Source organism: Panthera onca, chromosome C1 (genome assembly GCF_046562875.1).
Source record: "Panthera onca isolate mPanOnc1 chromosome C1, mPanOnc1 haplotype 2, whole genome shotgun sequence".
Classification (NCBI taxonomy): domain Eukaryota; kingdom Metazoa; phylum Chordata; class Mammalia; order Carnivora; family Felidae; genus Panthera; species Panthera onca.
Window position 1 is genome coordinate 213,765,543 of NC_138346.1, and position 15,795 is coordinate 213,781,337.

General features: G+C 58.7%; 1 protein-coding gene across 3 annotated transcripts in view; it reads left to right on the forward strand.

The window, feature by feature from the left end:
- The window catches only part of CASZ1 (castor zinc finger 1), a 146,653-nt gene that overhangs the window by 94,535 nt on the left and 36,323 nt on the right, over positions 1 to 15,795 (forward strand). The gene's annotated exons all lie outside the window — the stretch shown is intronic.

Consider the following 15,795-nt stretch of genomic DNA (forward strand, 5'->3'; position numbering starts at 1 on the left):
TCCGTGTTTTTTGAGTGGCTCCGTGGTGTGTGTGTGTGTGTGTGTGTGTGTGTGTGTGTGTGTTTGTGGGTGTTTCTTTTTCACTGCAAAGATCTCTGTGTGTCAGGCTGTGGGGTGTGTGTTTTTATTTTTTCAGTGGGGGGGGGTGGTTTAGTTTTTGAAAGCAGCGTCCTGTTGGGAAAGGTGGTTAGTCTGGTTTCGGGGCGACTGTCTCAAGGTAAAGGAATTTAATTTATTTGGGACAAGGCTGTGTCGGATGATCAAGCTGCTTATTATGGCTAATGAGTATTTTTCACCTGAGAATCCGTGGGATGCGGCGGCTGTTATCAGTTCAAAGTGAGGGGCCCAGGACGCTCTCTCATCCCCCCTTTTCGCTCCCCTCCCCCAGGGGGACACCAGACAAACTACTAAATTTGGATTCTGGGTTTTAGAGGGCCTAGTATGGCGCCTTAGGCTCGGGTTCCCGATAGCATGATGCTGGCCTGGGGCAGTTTATCCTGATATTTTGGAGCTTTTATCGGTTTTAATCTAAGTTTTTCAATATTTTGCTTCTCTTTTCATCTGGGGTTCCAACCCGAGCCCAGAGTGAGGTTTACCATAAGCTCCTCAGGCTTTCAGTTAGCCAGGTCTGTTGAAACCACATTGTGACCAGGACCCTCAGATCCCAGCCTGACAAAAGCCACTGTCTTCTTTCTAAATGTTTTTGAAAGAACTCAGTAGTAAACAGGTTGAAAATTCGTTGAGGCTGATCTCTGAACCCTTGTGTTTGATTTATAGAAGAATAGGGGGCTGTTAGGCTTGTTATTTGTAATGGGCCCAAGTTCATGGCATTGCCCCTTGGGACCCATGAGCTGACATTTGACCTCCTGAGGTCAAAGGGGAGTGGGCAGAGAGGGCAGGAGGCAGCAGGGGGGTGGGCAGGGCCAGTGACATGGTGACCGACTTCGGGGAAGTGGGTGTGTGTTTGTGGGGAGAGGGTGGCTCAGAGCTTGTGATTGCATCCAGCCAGGTGTGATCTCTGGTAATCAGATGTGGAGGTCCTTGGGACCTCCGGTGCCCAGGAAGGGGGTGACACCCCCTGCTGGGCAAAGTGGTGAAGGTGTCTAAGGCCACTTCTGTCCCCCTGCCTCTCCCTGGCCTCCACCCCCACCTTAATCAGTGCCTCCTTCTCCCAGGCCCCACCCCCTTTCTTCAGAAAGAGGGCCCCCACCCAACCCAGCCCAGAAGCAGACCTTAACAGATGGGCCTCGGTTGGCACCACCCCCTACCTGGGGCATAGGAGCCTCTGCTTGTGGGCGGGCACAGTGGACCCAGGCATTACTCAGCTGGAAGGCGGGCCTTCCTCGTCTTCTTCCTGCTAACCTGGGTGCCAACTGGAGCTGGCGTCCATCCTCCTGCCCTACACCGACCAGTCCCTTCCAGTCTGCTAGGGGCACAGGGCTCCAAAGTGCCTCTGGAGGGTGTCCCCGACTGGAGAGAGAGCCTCCTGGGCCTGTGGGTGGCAGAACCTCTTGTAGCACCTCTCCTGGGCTTTAGGGAGACTCTCTTCTCCCCGCATTCCAGGGACAGCCTCTGGAAACTTGTCCTAGAAGCTAGAAGAGCCACTTAGGTGGACTGGTCCCTCCTGCAGCTGGAGCGAGGCTCTTCGAGCGGGACCCGGGCCTGCCCTCTAGCCACTCAGTGAGGGGAGGTCAGGGTGTCAGAGTTCTGACTGTTTCCTGGAGGAGCAATCTGGTGATACCCCTCCGCCTTTTCTTTGAACTTGGAAGTTTCACTTAATTTCAGAACTTCAGAAGAAAAGCGCTTTTTCCCCTGTTCACAAAAAAAGGGAAGCAGGTGGGAACTCTGAGATCCCCTCTGAGACCATCTCTGGGCTGGCTCCGTGCTGGTCTTCCATCGACATCTGGAATGTTCTCCTGGACACAGCCGTAGCCAGAGGCCTTGTCGCTGGCCAGGGCTCATTGCTGGTGCTGTGAGGGGCTCCTTCTTGGGGAGAGTGGAGGGCGGACCACGGACAGCTTCCACCAAGGGCTTCTCTGGCACAGTACAAGGCACAGGCCCCAAAGAGTCGCTGGCACCAGGGATCCTATAAGCATTGGGTCATGGGTTAGCATCATCTCCAGCCTGGGACAGGTCCAGGTCCTGAAGCACTCTGGCCGTAAGTCATTCAGTGATGGGAGAGCCAAGGCTTCTCAGGAGGGGACAGCAGGACCTCAAGATCCTCGGGGACCATGTGGACCCCTATTCCCCCACCATAGTTCAGCCAAGGGCTGGATCAATCTGGACGTCTTTAGCAATAAAAAATGCCGATGTCGTCCTAATTCACCAGGCCCCGAGATGACAGCAAATTTACATTTTTTAATTAAACTAGCAGCCAGTTTTTATGAGAGGGGGTTGGGTTATGCAAATCAAATGGTTGTGTACGGAAGATTAGGAGAGTTTGGGAATAAATTCCACAAATGCTAATAAAAAAAAAAGGAAAGGGAAAGAGAGGAGGGAGGGAGGAGAGAGAGGAAGAGAGGAGGACATAGTTCCATTAGGCCCTTTTAGAGTGATTTCCCTGGGGGAGGGAGCCGGGCAGGGGAGGGGCGGGGGAGGGAGCTTTCAGACACAGGTAAATCCATCCTGCAGTTGGGAAACTCCCCAGGATTAGGCCCCACTAGGCCGATTGCTAGGCCCCAACAAGACTGGAGGCAGAGGCGAAATGGCTGTGAAGCAGCAGCCGAGCTTTGAGAAGGACCTTGCCCTTGTCCCCCCCCCCCCCCCCCCCCCCCCCCGGGATCTGGTTGTCACTGCCCCACTTTCCTCAGGGGGAGCATGAGAAGAAGAGGAGGGGCCGTCCAGGGCTAGAGCTGTCCGTCAAGATCCAGGCTGGGCTCTCCCAGGTGGAGGGCCAGATAGGCAAGAGAGCGAGTTCAAGGGGATGGCCACGGACTGCACAGAGGGCCGGAGAGGGCTGGCACTGTCCACTTGGCACCGTGGCTGCAGCCATGTTGTCACCGTGAGTCGGTGGGAGGAATCGGGGTTGCTCGCTGAGCCAGACCTGCTTCTTTTTCCCTGGGATAAGGTCTGCCGGAACTCCAGGCCGGGGCACCCTGGTATTGTGTACCGACCCCCCCCCCCCCCCCACACACACACGTGCGACCCACCCACCACCGTTGCATCCTGGCCCTGGCCCTCAGCTGTGGAGGAAGCCCAAGCAGGTTGCCCTCGATTTTCCTTCCTCAAGCCTTTACTTGGCCAGATACACCCACTCGACCAGTCTAAGCTGGGGCCAGTCCCTGCAGTCAGGTTGGGCACCGGTTTTGCCAGTCTGCTGCAGGGGGTGGGTACTCCGGTGCCATCTTGGCAGGAAGGAGCCGTCAGAGCCAAGGACAGAATGGGCTGTCTGGGAAGTAGCGAGTTTCCTGGTACCATTCAAACAGAGGCTGGCTGTGACGTTTGCAGGGACTTGAGCATCAGATGACCTTTAAGTCTCTGGCTTTCCAACTCCCAACTTGATTTTACCGGGGAGGTTCCGTCTTGGGGGGCAGGGTTGAATGGACGAGGCGAGAAGCACATCATTTGGGCCTTGTCTTTGGAAGCAGGCGTTTGAGAACTCTGGACCTCTGGACGGCCTCTGGACCGTGAAGTGGCCCTTGACCCAGCCCTGGTCCGAGCTATCAGACATCAGAGCAGATCTCAGGATGAAAGTCCTGGTGTAGCCGTTCTCCTGTAACAGGAGGCAGAGGCAGCAAGGGCCGATCTGGAAGGATCCCTGGAGGGGACTCACCCCAGGCCCTTTTTTCCTGTAGGGACCAGCCAGGAGAACCCATTAACTCTTCTCCCCAAGAGGGGCACCGGGGTCAGTTAGTCAGACCTCCGTGCGTCCTCCCCATTGCCCTGACGTTCCCCCATCCCCCACGGCCAGGGAATCTGGCTGAGTCGCAGCTTGGGTTTTTATGATGGAAAAATAAAATAAATGGAGGCACCTTTGGAGGGCTGAGCCACGCAGCAGCATCCCCTCATTAAAGCTGCTGCCCCTGGCTCAAGTCCCTGGGCTGGGGATTGGGTGCGGCCCGGGAAGCCTCTGGGCGCCCACTCCTCTGCCGGGACCCCGCCGGGTCAGTGGTGCGCCTGCCTGGCCCGCCGCCATCAGCCTCCTCTGGCCGGCCCGGCCCACCGTTCTCGGAGGGACCAGGTCGTTTCTCCACCCCTGGGCCCCAAGGCGTGTCCTTTACCACTGCCCTTTCTGAGCTGGTTTTTAAACCTTGACCACCCTGGCTGCTGCCACATCTCCTTGTCTCTCTCCTCCTCCTTTTCCTTGTCTTCGTCTTCATCTTTGGGGGCTGGGGAGTGGAAGTTGCTCTGTAGTCATTCCAGCCTGTGGGTCCCCAAGGCAAGCAGTAGCTGTTCCAGGGTAGCTGGGCCAGGATAAGGCAGGGGGAAGAAGGAGCAGGGGAGCAGAAGAAGGGCTGGTGGTCCCAGGGTGCAGAGGAAGGCCTCCTTCACTGGGACTCGTGGTGACAGGTGGCAGCTTGGTGGTCCAGCACTCACCTCTCTGGCTGCCTGACCACAGCATAGCATCCTCACACCCCACATTCATCAGGACGTAGTCTGGAAAGAGACCCCACGTGGGTGATGAGGTCGGAGATTCGGTAAGCGTTTGGGAGAGTGCCCGCTATAGTTGCTGCACAATTGAAGGCCGCCTGGTCCTTCCCTGGTTTCCAGGACCTGCCTGCTGCAGGGGGACAGGTGTGTTCATCTGTCACACGGGGCAAAGGAGCACAGAGTGGAGAGCGCAGGGAGCTCTGTGAAAGGGTGGCCTTCGAACTTGACAAAGGATGGGAGGTATTGGGACAGATGCAGACGGATGTTCCCTGCACCCCCCACACCTTCTAGGCTTCCACACGGCCTTTCTCTGTCTTGCCTTGTACTCCTCACCACCGCCCCCGACAGAACTCCTGCTTCCATTGTGCAGCCACAGCCTTCTGCCCTTTCCGTCCAGGCCACCCAGCTCCCTAAAGCAGGCCCTCCTGCCTCCCTTGCCCCCTCCTCCTTGCAGGCCTCATACCCACTTGGTCCTGGAAAGAGATAAGAACCAAGAGGCTGGCAGGAGGCCTGCGTGTCCGTGGATCTGGTCACGCCCTTGGCAGTAGTGTGTCCAGGTGGTGCTCAGACTTCCGTACCCTGGTCCCCAGGAGGTCAAGGCCAGGAACCCACTTTCTTCTGCTACTCCTGTTCCTAATGGCAACCATTAGATTTAGCTCTGTGTTGACGTCTCCCAGCGCTTGGTACAGGGCTGGTCTCGCGCCTTCCCCCCGTTAGGGCTGGTGGAATTGATTGATTGATGTGCCTCTTCGCCAAGTGCCTCCCGGCTTAGTGGGGGCAGCAGGAGGCAGGCAGGAAACGTTGGCCGATTCCCTTGGGAACCTGCGTTTTAGTTCCTTGAGAGCTTTCTACAGCCTGGTTTACAGGAAGGAGTGGGGCTGGGATTAGGAGGTGACATAAAGGGGGCACAGGATAAAGATGGGCATTGCGTGGCTAGATGGGGGCCTGCCATTAGCTACTAGCTGACCTTGGCTTGGGCCCGGGAGGATCTCGGCACACGCAGCCTGCTACCCTGTGGGAGATAAGAGGGCAGTAGCCAGTGGGTGGTCTGGGACTCTCCTGTGCTTCCTCCCCTGCCCGTCTCCATCTGCCCCCAAGCAGACATCATGGCAGCATGTCTGTCCTCTGAGTCCTGTTCCCAGTCCCGGGACCCCTGCAACGAGGTGGACCCAGTGCCAGAAAGAGACCTGGGACTTCTGCCCCCCGTCATGGCGTTTGGGCTCCTCCTGAGCCGGCTGTGGTTCTTAGAGCTTCCCACAGACTGCCTCTGGGTTCCCCCTGGCTTCTGGCCTCACAGTCTCGGCCGGTGCTGGTGCCATAGGCTCTGGGCCGCTGAGACTCTTCTGAAAGCCAAGAGGACCCTCCCTGTCGCCTTCTGGCCTCAGGCCAGGGCACTGCCTGCAGGAGCAGGGTGGAGGAGGGGGATGGACACATTTTTTTGTCTTCAAAGACCAGGGGTTCCCAAAGGAAACCTTCTGGACTTGAGCTTTGGCCTGCATTGGCCTTTTCTTCTAGGGCTTTCTCCATGAACTCGGGACCCCTGGGAGGGAACATGCTGAGGAGATGCAGCATGTGGGGGCTCCACCACGTCACCGTCAACCAGAAGTACATCTTCTCCCTGGCTCAGATCGTCCCCTCGCTGTAGACCAGGGCCTGCCTCCCTGCCATCCCCTTAGGCCAGGAGCTCCAGGCCGCAGCAAGCCAGGTGGGCTGCCTTGGGGAGGGACTGGCCAGGTGCCACACCACCCAGCAGGGGGCGCCCCGGCGTATCTGCTCCAGTTCTAGGGATAGAGCTTCCCCATCCTCGTCCAAGGGTCTGGTCCAAGCCTTCTGGCCGGGGAGGGGCGGGGGGAGGGCTTCCCCTCCCCCCACCCCCAGAGGTTCCTCGGCGGAGTTTGTTTTGCCAGGGTGACCTGTTTAATCATCTCATTTTCTGGTGGCCGTTTATTCCTCGTTTCCACGGTTACGGCCCCATTAAGGGGAGAAGCAATAAGGCAGCGAGTCAAACAGGTAATAAAAACATTAAAGCCCATGTGCACTGAGGGAGGGCGGGTGGGTGGGAAGGGGGCTCAGTGAGGTGAGACGGCCGGGGAGAAGCAGAGGTAAGAGGCCGCCGGCCTTGTCCTCCAGAGGCCACCAAGCGGGCTCCTGGCCGGAGGGAGCAGAGCACCGCTCCGCGTGCCCCTGCTCCTGGGCCGCACCCTTTGGGGGCCAAGACCCAGTACTAGCTTCGAACCATCCCCAGCCCTCGGTGCCCTGGCAACAGGCTGTATGTTGGGAAGTAAAACAGGAAGGAGAGCCGTGAGAGTTGACAAAAGCCTCCCCCAGGACTCTTCCCGGCTAGTCGTGCCGTCTGGTCCAGTCGCAGGCCTCACCTCACTCACCCTCATGTGGTGGGGGCGGGGGATGATTTCTGACATTGTTTTGAGCTCTAGAACTTTTTTTCTGCCAACTTTATCAGAAAGCATATTTGTGGTGAGTGCCGCTAACAGGGCCGGTCTGGTGAGTAAATACTCCTGGCGTGGACAGCCCTGTGACCTTGAGAAGGAAGCGCACAGCAGGGGGGCCAAGGGCGTGTAGGGAAAGGAGACCAGGTAGCCCCTGGGCTGTTGGGGGGACCTCCTGGGAAGGGCCGAGGGGGCCGGAGGGTTTGGGTCTGTGCCTGGCGGGCTCTTCCCGGCAGCGTGGTCTGTCTCAAGCTAGAGTGACACTTGGCTCGGGCTGGGGCGTGCGGCTTTCCTGCTGGGGTCTGGGCCACGAGCCCTCGGTGTTGCACTCACAGAGGAGTTTCCGCCAGGTTCTCCCGTGGGCTCCGTAGAGACGCTGCCCTCCGGAGATGGAAGCGGAAAGGAAAGTCAGCCTCTTGCCAACCCCGTCTGAGCCCAGGGGCACGTGCCTCCTTCCCTAGGGACCTCCTGAGTGTCCGCAGCCTCTCGGCGTGGCCCTCAAGATGGGCAAGCGAGCGACGGTCAGTGGGGTTGACCGAGAGGGGAGAGGGAGAGACTGAGTCTTCCTTGGCCAGGCAGAGCAGGGCTCTGGCAGGAGTTGGCGGTACTAAGCAAGTGTGAGCCAGCCTCTGCTGCCCAAGAGCCTCGGGTCAGTGGCTCAGAGAGAAGAGCAGAGGTCCGTTTTGGGGCACCTCTGGGTGAGGAGCCCCTACTTCCTGCGCCCCTCCCCTTCCTGCTGCCAGTGCTCTGATCCTTTGCAAACCCACCGAGGTCTGTGTCTCCAATTATTAAATTTCAAAGTTGATTTCTGACTAGAGAGGGAGAGAGAGAGGAAGGTCTGGGAAATGGGGGAAACCCTCTGGCTGGGAAGCGTGTCTTGGGAACGGACCTAGATGAGTTAATATTCCGATCAAACAATTAAAAATAGAAAATGCTCCCGCGGCACCAGCTGCTGGGGCTTTTCAGCAACTGTCACCAGTAGGTTCACGGGGCAGGTGGTGCTGGAAAGGCGTTTTTCCACCAACGGCAAATATCCGAGATTACGGCGTGCCCCCCACTTCCCTCCCAGGACCCAGGACAGGTGTCTAGGGGCTCCCGGCTCCCCCTGAACTCCCCGCAGGGGCCTGGAGCCAGGGGTCTGTGCAGCTTCAGGGCGGCCCTTCTCCGCTCCAGGGCCCGGCCACAGCGGTGAAGTCATCGCCAGATGCCTTGTTAATTGCTTTAAGAATCTAACTTAAAATAAGATGAAAACTTATATTCCTGGGTGAGGAGTAATTTCCCATCGAATAGTAAATTAATGGAAGGGTTATACCAGGGGGCCTGGCCGGGAGGCCATGCTCATCTGATAAATCCAGGTGGCTTGGGCAAAACAGGTCTAGACCAGTGGCTCCCCTAAGCCTCAGGCCAGGCCCCGCTCCCTGGCTCCTCGGGGGCTCCACTATGGCCTGCTGAGTTGAGAGGACGTGTTCCATGTGTGCTCAAGGTCCCTGTCAGAGACGGGGACCAGCTTTTCAAGACCCCCCAGGTAGGAGAGGCTCAAGCATGAGATGCCCCCAGGCATGAGAAGGTCCTGGATGGCCTGGCCGCCCAGGAGGTAGAGCACGTCTCTTGACGCCCGAGGAAACAGTTTCAGAAGCACTTTCCATCGGTCACACCGTGTAGTCACCAGCATGGTGACCAGCTGCCCCAGTCCGCCCAGGACTGGAGAGATCCACGTCCTGTGAACGCCTCAGTTCTGGAGGCAGGTGGATGGACTGATTGACATGGCCCCTCCCTTGGGGTCCGGGAGAGCCCACACACCTCGTGAACTAGAATAGTCTCTGTCCAGGATGGGTGACTGACAGCTGGCTTCACCTCAAACGCCCAGCTCCGTGGGCTGCTGCGTTCAGCTGGGTGCGCGGAACCCGGCTGGGCGTGACGCACCCCTCCCCAGGCACGGCGGGGAAACCACTGCCGGACAGAAGAAAGGACTTGAACCTGTGCACCCCCCTCCACGCCCCACCCCTTCAGCACTGAGCCCTTGCTCCCATGGTGAGGATGCGGCTCAACGGGCAGCATGATCAGAGCACCCGTGAGTTTATCGAGTACCTTCCTTCTGAGACATTCAGAGCACGCCACATTTAGGGTCCCATTTCTCCTGTCGGTTCCCTGGGAGGAACACAGGGAGTTGCCCTGTTTAACAGGCGGGGAGACAGGAGGCCCAGAGACGCTGACGGGTGTGTTCCCATACGCAAGGAGCAGGACTGCCTCCCACGGAGAAGAGGGACTCTCTGGAGAACCATTCCAATGGCAGCCCAGTCCTGGATGTTTACTGTGCTGCCTGACCCCACAGCCCCAGACGTCTCCGGGCCCCACCTGTATCCCACCTGTAACACGTGGACACATCCCGGGGCCTTCCCTGCAAAATAAAATGCGCTCATTATTACAGTTGTATTTTGAGCTTTTTGGAGGAAGCCTCCCCAGGAGGCATTCATTCTTGCCCATCTCCTAAGAAAGGGGTCTTCCCATCTGTTTGCAGGGATGGGTTGAAGGGCACTTGGAAAACATTCTGATTTGTCTCTTTGGTGAAATGGAAATGAGCAGACTGGACACAGGGCCCTTCAGGAAGAGAGTCGAAATGAATGGGCATTCTCCTAGGAGACAGGTTGGCAGATGTGCGACTGTCGGACGTGTTTCTGTGTAAGCATAGTCTTTGCTGGAGGGGAAGATCGGGCCGTGGCCCCTGGTTCACCGGGAGACCCTTGCAGCTCGGCCTGGGGATGTATGTCGCCATTGGCCCTCATTGCTTCGAGAAGTAATGGGTCCTCCTTGGAAACTATACAGGATAAACTTGCTGCTTTACAGACAGCTGTGCCTGCGTGGGGTTTGAGCCTGGGGACCGTACTGAGTGCGGCAGGTGTAATCCTAGAGAGGACCCAGTCAGCTCCTTTCTTGGCATTGACCACGCTGCTTTGAGAGGTAGGGAGCCGTCAGGTGTTCTTGGGAGGACTGGGGCCACTCGAGTGGCCTCCTTCCACCCTCCCACCACACACCTACCCCCACCCCAGAGGAAGGAATTATGGGGCAGTAGGACTGAGAATTCCTAGTCTAAACAACTCAGGAAAGCATGCTCCGAGAGTGAGCCAAGCCGGGACCGCAGATGGTGTGATCCTGGGTTGTAACTACAAGGACAGTGGCTGTGAATGTTCCATGTTATGTGGCAGTTGCTGTTCAAGCAGACAGATTGGTAAACTCTAGACTGCAGGGATCTGAGCAAGCTCGCCTCTGTTCATCTTCTCTCACCCCCAGGGTAAGGGAGCGAGGGTGGTTTAGACAGAGCAGACAGACAGACAGACAGACAGACAGCCCTAGAAAGGCAGGTGGAAGGAGCAGGAGATAAGTAGGCAGCTGGGAGCACCCTGGCCCCGGCCAGAGGGCGTGGCCCCTTGCTTGGACCCCATGAGCCCCTTTCCCTGGCCTGCCTGATAGGAAGGGTCATTTGGGGGCTCCTGGGAGGCGAATGAGGCTCTTCCCTGGAGACCCCAAGGCAGGGCCAAGAGCCCAGAGAAGGAGACGGGGATGTTTTCTGTTTCTGGGTCCCTTGGGGGCCCAGGGGCAGATTGAGACAGGCTCCTTGCAGGGAAGGTGTTAACAAACAGCAGGTGATTAAACATGACAAGCGGTGACATTTCTGTGCAGGGTTCTCAGAGTCCCGGCAATGCCAAGAATGAAGCTATAAACCCTGACATTTTGTGTTATGCACTGAGAGGTTTTTAATAGACCTCTCTCCCTCTTCCCCAGTCAACTTCTCCTTCCCTCTTCCCACCCCCCCCCACCCCCCCCCGTTGCAGCCACTGCCCCCACGGACACCTCCTGCCTGCCCGGTGCAGCCTGGCCCTGGGAGCCTTGCTGGGCCCTCGGTTTCCTGCATCTCTGCAGGCCTCTGACCTCTCCCTCCCTCGAGGACCTTAGCAGGGCCAGGTCTCCCAGATCCCCCGCTGCCCTCCACAGCCTCTCCCTTCGCTTTGATCTCTCCCCCCCTCAGCCTTCACTCCCTTCTCCTTTTTTTGGGCCCTGATCTCACAGCCTCACCCTCTGCTGCGGCTGTCCCAGTTGTTTGCAATGGCAGGTGGCTGTCCCTGTGCCCTCTTTGTGTTAATAACATTTTCAGACAGACTTGTTAGGGGGTGTAGGGAGGTGGTAGGGCTTGGGATGGGATTTTTTCCCCCCCATCTTTTTTCAATTTCCTTTTCTCCTTTTTGGGACAGAGACAGGAGGTGGAGGGAGAGAAGTGCACCACAATACAAACAGTTGCTGGGTTTATTCTGAAAGGGCCTGGCCAGCAACAGTTGTTCCTCTCCCAGAGAAATGTTGGGACAACTGGGGCCTCTTTTGTTCTCGAGGCAGAGCCCTGCGAAGGGCATTTGGAGGTGAGCCTGAGGCTCAAGAGGGTCAGAGACCCAAGAGCTCCTGCCTCAGTCCCACCCAAGGGAGGAGAGTCTCCTAGAGCTCCACAGGGCTGGCTTGGTACGAAAGTCCAAGGCCACCCCCCCCCCCCCCCCACCCCTCGCCCCGATCCCAGCTCTTCCCCTGATGAACTTGAGAAGCACTTAGTTTTCTGTATCCATTCAGTAAATATTTATTTGGGTCAGGCGCTCTGCTAAAACAGTAGTCCCATCCTACGGGTCCTGCAGTCTAGGGAGACAGAAGGGTAATTAAACAAGTTATTACAGAAGTGCTACCGCATGGAGCAGGACGTCATGAGAGGACGAGGAAGGGACCCTACAGAGCGTGGTGATCTCGGAGGGCTTCCAGGAGGAATGAAATTTCTCCTGGGACCTCCGAAGGATGCGTGGGTCAGGGTGGGGCAGCCGGGCCCTGGGTCGAAGGAGGTGGGTGCTTCCCTGTCGCACAGGCGCTGGCCGGCAGGTTGATGGGGAGCTGTGTCGGCCCCAGGGCTGTGCTCCTTCGAGCCCTGGGTAACTGGCCCAGAACTCACTCTTCCAGCCTCCCTTCTACCAGTTCCACCCGTCTGTGCCAGGCCTGGTGCTTGGGGCAGAGCAGGAACCCAGCTCAGCCCTGTCCCTGTGGGAGGGAGAGCAGCCAGGAAGTCAGCAGGTGCCACTGAGGACAGGCCTCTCTGATCATTCCTGCCTCCTAGGCACCTCTGCTGATGACTCACTGACGAGGGGGCAGGAGGGAAGAGGCAGACCTGTGTGGCAGGCAGCCCTGCAGTCGGAGTCGGAGCCCCGGGGAGCCCAGCTGGGACGGTGGCATATCTGTGTGTCTGCTTACTACCCCTCTTTACCTCCTGCACCTGCTGGCCTCCCAGGCACAGCCAGGGCCTGGGCTCCAGGAAGCCCTCCTGGAGCTCACAGCTGGCCTCCCTCCTGTGCCTCCGGGGGTGTGTGGAAGGCCCCAGTGCTGCTGTGCCTTCCCCATCAGACTCGGAGCCCTCTGACACCCGAAACCATCCTCCCTGAGTCCCTGACCCTGGAAATACACGCCTATAGGTGCCTGGGATATATTTGAGAAACTCACCTGGACCCCGGAAGAAGAGGACGTGGGCTGACCCTTAGCGCAAGACCAGTGAGGAGCCCGTAGACAGACCAGTGGGCCCCTGGCGTCCCAGAGGCCAGGCTCTGGAGGTCCAGGTTCGGCTGCCCCACCTGACCACAGTGGCCTCACACCCTGGAGTCATGCAGCCACAGCAGCCGGACAGCCCTAAGCTGCCTACGAGAGCCTCAGCAAGCCTTCAGAGCTCTTCCTTCCCCACCTGGCTCTGCCTTTGCCCAGAAGTCAGACCCGGGACATCCCGACACCCCGCCTCCATACCCGTTCCCTGAGGAAGACCAGCTTAGCTTCCTGCCCCATTAAAGGGTCCAGGGCAGATTTCAGCCATAATTCCCCTTCCCCACCCGTCCTGATCCTGCCTTTCTGCCAGATTCGCCCTGGGTCCCTTAATGGTACCCTATATCATCCACTCGTCAGAGTCCAGCCAAGACCCCAGGAAGGACCCGGAGGCTCAGCCATCCTGGGCCCTTGGCAGCTGAGAGGGAGGAAGCAGGCAGAAATAAATGGGAGGGCAGGGGAGTCCCAGAGTCAGGACTTGGCCCCCTGCCCCTGTAGATCCGGAGCCAGGTTTTACCGTAATCCCTACATCCTGTTGCAGATCCTTAATCAGCTGGAGCCCAGGTCGGGCTGGACCCCGTGGTGACACTCAGGGCTGTAGCCGGGAAAACCTGAAGTGGAGCTTCCGGAGTTGGGGCTGGGGGCCGTGAGGAGGAGGCAGGTGGAAGGGAGGAGGAGAGCGCCGGTGCAGGCACAGGATGTGGACAGAGCCCAGACCCGCCACCCACCCTCGCCCTGCTGGGGGTGGAGGAGCAGCTGTTGCGGGCTGGGGACCGGGGACGAGAGAGGGCCAGGAGGGGCCGTGCGGAGGCCCCCTGGAGAACACCAGAGTCTGTGGGGGCTGCTGCACTGCCTCTTAGCACCACTGAGACAGCTGGCCCTCGAGTGGCTCCGACCGGGAGCAAGGACCCCGGCCCGGAAACGGCGGACAGGGGACGCTGGGTGACGTCGGTTCCAGGGGTCTACACTGACCAGGGCCTGCGTGCGAGCCTGGAAGGGCTCCTGCCCTGCCAGGAGCTCTGCTTTCTGAGGAGGCCTGAGGCCGAGGGCCCAGAGCCGGCTGCTCTGGGCTTGGGCGGCCAGGAGACTAGGCTCCCCAGGGGAACAGCAGGGGCCCCTTAGCAGGAAAGCAGGGTCCCAGGATCTGCCATTCCTTAAGCCAGGAGCAAGCCCACCCTGGTTGTCCAGCCCAGCTCCACAGGCCCTGCCCGAGTTGGGGGGAAAAGTTGGAAGGTGGGGGGGAGTGTACCCTCCGGGACCTCAACTCCATCCCCCCTCCAGGAGCAGCGGTGGAACAGAGTGGGGGTGGGGAGGCACAGGCCAGAGACAGCCACGGAGCGCAGGCCAGGAGTGGGCTGGCTGGCAGCGGGCGGGCAGACGGGCGTCTGTCCTGCCAGGGGCCCAGGCTGGCTACGCAGACAGCCTCTTTTCTGTATGGAAATGAAGAATTTAGGCTAATGGAGCTCAACCATCTCTAATTTTGCGATGGCAGGAGGATTTTGATTGAAAGTAATTAAGCAAGCTAGCTGTAAAATTAATTAAAGCAAAAGGGGGGGATTTTTTATTGGATTGGATAGCGATATAGCGTCTGTCAGGCGGGGGACGGATGGGGGTGACCTGAATCCTCTGCCCTCCCCCCTCCCACTCGGGACGTTTATGTCACTTTAATCTCCTTACAGCGGCTGCTGTGCATTTGTTTGAAATAATCAAGGAAATATGGTCAGAAATTGTCAGCTTTCAGATCTAATTTACCTGACGGCCCCTGCGCGAGCCGGCGCGGCCCAGGGAGCGAGCGTGCGTGAGCGGGCGGGGGAGCCTGAGTGGGCACAGAGGACACCAGGCTCTCCAGCCCCCTCTCCAGCCCCCAACCCCCTCCCGGGGCAAGGGGAGGCCCTTCCCAGGCCTGTGGGCACCTCCCAGGGACAGGCCCCCACCCCGCCCACCTGCTGCCTCCCCCTCGAGCTGTAACCAGCTTTGGGTTTAGGGCTATAGGATCAGGGAGGTGACGGTAATTCCTTACTCCAGATGGCTGACAACTGCTAAACCCCTCCACCAGGGCCACAGTTTTAAAAATACTCCTAAATTAGGCCCCTCGTGTCGTTGGCGGCCTTAGCAAGGGGATTGTGGAGATGGGCCGGCTATGGGGTGGGGGTAGGGGTGGCAGTGTCGGCCGTGGCACCTCTCTGCCACCTGCTGCCGTCCCCACCCTCTCTCCTGGAGGTTCCTCTCTCCCAGGCCCGTCCTCTAATCCCTCTGCTTCCCCTTCACAGCACAACTCCTAAGTTCTCTGCAAGAGGAAGGCCCCCTCCCTCCAATACACCTGCTCTCCCCGCCCCCCACCCCCACGCACCCAGGCATGCTCTCCCTCACCTGGTCACCCACCCACATGTTCTGCCCCTTTCCAGTGGGCGAGCCAGGCCACAGAGAGCCAGACTCTACTTTTGCTTCCCTTAGAGAGCGGAGAGCCTGAATTCCAGGCCCTGCACCCTGGAGGTGCTGGTTCAGAGCCACTTGGGGTCCTTGCCCAGGGGGGCCGGTGTGGGGTTGAAGCTTTTCCAGCAGGGAACCCTTGTGGTGTTTGGGGCCATTGGGCCCTGGAGCATCCCCCTGGCATGTAGAAAGTTCCCCCCTTTAAAGCACAGATGCGTAGCAGTTTGATCTGCTGGCCATGAGAGGGCCGGGATGGGGAGTTGGGGCTCTGGATTTGTCTGGTCCTGACAAGTTAGTGAACGGGGCTTCTGACCAGCCTCTCAACCTCTTGGGCCCCACTTCCCTTCCAGTTCTAAAGTTCTGTGCAAATCTAGGACAGTCTGTGCTCTGATAGCTCCCACCCTCCCGAGCTCCTTATGCAGCCAGAGCTCCTCACCATGCCCCTGGGACAGGGGGGAAGGTGGAGGGTTCTAGAAACAGGGCAGATTAGGATGAACAGACTGCTCGTGGTTTGCCCATGTTAGAATGCACCTGTTAAAAGCCCTCTACCTGCCCTCCTTCCACCAGTCCTTATCCTAACCCAGAGCGTGTCTCCCTTCTCCCGCCCCAGCTTTGGCGCTGGGTGCCTCAGGGGGCCTCCTCCAGCAGCAAGGGGGGTTAAGCCCCTGGCTTCCTTCCAGGCTGGCTCCTGAGCAGAGCAGCTGGGGGGGTGGGTGGG